At 43.5% G+C, this 5,000-nt stretch overlaps 1 pseudogene; it reads left to right on the forward strand.

Annotated features, from left to right (window-relative positions):
* Positions 1–5,000, forward strand: part of LOC145688664 (large subunit ribosomal RNA) — a 10,053-nt pseudogene that overhangs the window by 2,506 nt on the left and 2,547 nt on the right.

Genomic DNA, 5,000 nt, shown 5'->3' on the forward strand with positions numbered 1-5,000 from the left:
CGGTCCCGTGCCTTGGCCTCCCACGGATCTTCCTTGCTGGGAGCGCCGGGCTACGGCTCGGTGTCTTGTCGGCTGCCATTCAACGATCAACTCAGAACTGGCACGGACCGGGGGAATCCGACTGTCTAATTAAAACAAAGCATTGCGATGGCCCTAACGGGTGTTGACGCAATGTGATTTCTGCCCAGTGCTCTGAATGTCAACGTGAAGAAATTCAAGCAAGCGCGGGTAAACGGCGGGAGTAACTATGACTCTCTTAAGGACCTCTCTTGACCCCAGACCCTCTCTGGTTAGCTACAAGTGTGTGGATCGGTGGCCATTTTCGATCGCAGAGAGGGTACCCTACCTCCTCGTGGTTGGGGTCGGCAACGAAGCCTTAGGCAGATCGGTACGTGGTCCCAGCTCCACGTGGTAAGTCCTAAGGCACGGCCAAAAGGGTTGATAACATCTGTTGCCGCCTAGGCATAAGAAGATAGGGTGTGTGGTCTTCGTATATCTAGCAACATCAAGTCGGGAAGCGATTGCAGGTTCTGCGTGTGGCCGGCAAGGGGCCTGGCCTCAGGCCACCCCTATTGGTGGTCTGAGGGGCTTTAATGTGGATGCCTGTGTTCGTCGTGTGATGTCGTCGATAATAAATGTTCCTGCTCATCAATAAGGATTCTTCGTTGGAGTCACTTTGGATGTTGGTTTTCCTGTTCGTCGCTGGAGGAGGCGGTGGATCACTTTTCATCGGGGAAGCACGTCGTTGGAGTCATCGTGGAGGTTGGTGATCTGTGTGTTGCTGGAGATTGCTGTGGCTCATCATCGGAGGTGTGTTCCTGTTCATCGAGGGAGACTCATCGTTGGAGCTGTTGTGGAGGTGGGAATACCTGTTCTGCGCTGGTGGACGCCGTAGATCGTCGCTGGTGGTGTGTTCCTGCTCACCGAGTTGATTCGCCGTAGGAATCATCGTGGAGGTTGGTGTTTTGTTTGCCGCTCAAGATTGTTGTGGTCCATCATTGGAGGTGTGTTCTTGTTCCTGTTCATCGACGGAGACTCATCGTTGGAGCTGTTTTGGAGGTGGAGTTCCTGTGCGGCGCTGGACTGTGCTACGGACCTTCGTTGGTGGTGTGTTCCTGTTCATCGAGGAGGTTTCCTGTTGGAGTCATCGGGGAAGTTGGTGTTCTGTGCGTCGTCTGGGACTGCTGCGGTTCATTGTTGGTGTGTTCCTGTTCCTGCTTCCGTTCATCGACAGAGACTCATTATTGGAGCGGTTGGAGGTGGGTTTCTCTGTACATCGTTGGTGTGTGCTGTGGACCCTTACTGGTGGTTTGTTCCTGTTCACAGAGTTAATTCGCCGTTGGAACTATAGTGGAGGTTGGTGTTCTGTACGTCATTTAGGACTGCGGTGGTGCATAATTGGAGGTGTGTTCCTGTTCCTGTTCATCGACGGAGGCGCATCGTTGGAGTTCTCTTGGAGGTGGGAATCACGGTAAGACGCTGGAGGACGCCGTTAAACTTTATTGGAGGTGTGTCCCTGTTCCTGTTCATTGACGGAGTTTCATCGTTGGAGTTGCTTTGGAGGTGGAAATCCCGGTACGACGCTGGTGTATGCCGTGGACCTTCACTGGTGGAATGTTCCTGTTCATCGAGGAATTTTGCTGTTGGAGTGTGTTCCCCCTCATCGATGTAGTTTGCTGTTAGAGTCTTCGTGCAATAAGGAGTTCTGTCAAGATGGAAAAGGATGAGATTTTTGGTTGGCCTGATTCTTCGGAGGATACAGAAGAGAATATTGAGGTTATCGATATTGATAGTGATGAAAAGGTACAGCAGGAATGTGAAGATACGGTTTTTGAGGAAAGGCAAACTCTTAGGTCAATACGTAAGAAGGTAAAGGCGGAGTCGTCGGGTCAAGACTCTATTAATCTGGTTGGGAAGAAGGATAAGGATAAATGTAATTTATCAACAAATGAAGTTATTACAGATTCCGTGCTGCTAGATGAAAAGGGTATAGGTAAAGTCTGCTATCCCTTTAAATCCCTTTACTGTCCGGTTCATTCCTCGTTAAGATTCGTTAATGATAGTAATTTTCGAACTCATATTCGTCTGGAACATGGAAACTGGTTATTTTCGTGTGATAAATGTGGAAAAAGTTTCCCAAGATTTAATCAAGTTTCGTGCCATCTCCCTAAATGTACGGGAATTAAAGTTACTGGTGGGGAGTTTCAGTGTGATTTATGTACCCGTTCCTTTACATCTAAGTCAGGTCTCGGACAGCATAAGATGAGAATACATCCGGTGGAATGGAACAGGAAGAGGCTCACGTCTTATCAAGAGGAGGGAGGATATTGGACACCAGAAGATGAAGTTACGCTGCTTAGCACTTATCTGGATAATTTGCAAAATCCGGATATGGATAAGAAAGTAGCAGCTGAACTCCCAAATCGGACATTGGAGGAAATCAGAGCGAAAAAGAAAAGGATGATTAGAAGTGGTTTGTTACCTGAGGATATAAATGTTCCTTCAAGGTGTCATAGTGCAGGCGATGTTTTAGAAAATAGGGAACTGTTAGAAAAGAAAGAAAACGATGTTAGCAAAATAAGACGTATGGTTGTAGATGAGATGATACGATTGGGAGGTAACGCCGAAGGGGTGGATGATAATGTTAGTTTAATAGTTCTGGTTGAGGAACTATGTAATAATTTTGAACTTAAGTGTGAGGAATTAAAGAAGCACGGTCAAAACAAGTTGGAGGAGGAGATGCAAAGACTGCGTCAAGAAATTCATAGTAAATCCTTAGAAATAGGTCGTCTGCGGAATGTAGTGGAAGATCAGGAGAAGGAAGAAGGGGTTCTGAATGATAGAATTCAGTTTCTGGTGGAGGAAAATCGGAATTTGCAAAAAGAGAAGGAAACTCTGATGAAAGAATTTTCCTGTCTAAAAGATATGGTGCAATTGGTGGATGATTCGGTCCAGGATAAAATTGTGGAAAACTGGAGTGAACTAGTTGAGAGGGATAAGAAGATTGAGGACTTAAAATCTCAGGTTATTCGTGTTGAGGGCCAATTATCTAATGCATTGGAAGAAATAGACAGGTTGGGGAATATGGTAACAATTCTTAGTAACATAGGGAAAGACACAACTGAGATAGGAACTCAAATGGATGGCAGATGGAGTGAGGATGGGATAGATAGAACAGGTGCAGAAGAATCAGGAAATGGTAACCTTGATGAGTCAAGAGAAACTGCGGTGAAAGAGTTAATGAGAGGTCAAGAAGTAGAAAGAATGCGTGTCGAGGAAGGTGGGATGGAAAAATTGAAGGAAACCATGATGCAACTGACATTTGTGATGGAGGATCAAATGGAACAGAAAATGGAAATTTCGGTGGAGGACCTTAATACTTGGTATAATAGAGTGGTTTATTTGTGTAAACAATGGTCTTTGTTGGAATCGAAAGACGTTGATAGTAAAAAAGACGATAGTAAACGAAAGAAAATGCCAAATAATAAGAAAGTTAGGGATTTCGCTACATTAAATGAATTGATGAAGAAAAATCCTAGAAAATTAATCGAACGTATAATTGAGGGGCGGGTTGAAGCCCATATGGATGACGAAACTCCAACATCGAGATGTATTAAAGATCTCTATTGCGAACTTTGGGCATCCCGAGGTAAATGTGAAGAGTCTTTTCGAAGTCAGCCAGGTAATTTAGAGGTTAAAGACTTCTGTTCTAAAATTTCGTTAAATGAAGTGAGGAGAAGAATTGCGGGGATTAAGAGAGGGACGGCGCCAGGAGTAGACAAACTAACTAAAGATGATGTAGTAGGTGAATTGCGGTTGAAACTTGTTCGAGCATTGTTGAATGTTATTTTGTATGTTGGTAAGATTCCCGATGCAGCTAAACTTCATCGTACGGTATTGATTCCCAAACAAGAGAGGGAACTAAGTAAACCTGAAAATTGGAGGCCAATAACCATTGGATCACTTCTTGTTAGGATACTCACTGGGATAATTAACGATAGATTGCAAGCGGAGGTTGATTTATCCGCGGAGCAGAAAGGTTTTCGTAAAGGTGAAGGTACGGAAGCTAATTGTTTTCTGCTTGATAGATTAATAAAAAGAGCCAAGGGATCTCAGGGAGTGTTCTGTATATTAGATATTAGAAAGGCATTTGATACGGTGCCACATCAAGCAGTGATTAATGCATTGAAGGCCAAAGGTGTTTCTGATAGGACACTTAACTTTATCAATGAATTGTATAGAGATAATCTCACAAGTTTCGAAGGATTTGAAGTTACCTTGCCAATGAATCGTGGAGTTAAGCAGGGTGACCCACTTAGCCCTCTTCTCTTCAATGTTGTAATGGACGAGTTGATAAAGAGATTAATGGATATGGATGCTGGGATGCTGGTGGAGGATCGTCGTGTTGCTGTTTGGCTTATGCGGATGATTTAGTATTAGTCGCGGAAAAAAGAGAGAAGATGTTGGAAATGTTAGAGATGGTGAACACCTATCTTAGAAATTTGGATATGAATCTCTCGATTAGTAAATGCGTGGCTTTCTTGATACGGACGTGTGGTAAAGCCTGGATTTCGAGAAATCCAAATTTGAGTTTGGGTGATAAAGAAATTAGGTCAATTGAGATCAATGAAGCATTTAGATACTTAGGTTGTATGTTTACGATTAAGAATGGAAAAATGGTCTCATATGATGCAGAGTATCTTAATCTTCTGCTCAATAGAGTGAAGAGACTTTCTTTAAAGCCGAGGAAAAAGTTGCAATTAGTTAAGGATTATCTTATTCCCCGTTTTTATTATGTATGGACGATAGCGGAAGCAAATATTACTTTGCTAAGGTCTTTAGATTTGAATGTTCGAAGATTCATAAGAGAAGTATTACATCTTACAACTTCTACAACTGAATGGTTATGCTATTGTCGACTTAGGGATGGGGGATTGAGTTTTCCAAGACTGGAGGATTTGCTGCCAAGGCTTCAAGCAAAAATGAAAATTAGACTGTTG

This window comes from Thermobia domestica, chromosome 6, assembly GCF_964235325.1.
Source record: "Thermobia domestica chromosome 6, izTheDome1.hap1.1, whole genome shotgun sequence".
Classification (NCBI taxonomy): domain Eukaryota; kingdom Metazoa; phylum Arthropoda; class Insecta; order Zygentoma; family Lepismatidae; genus Thermobia; species Thermobia domestica.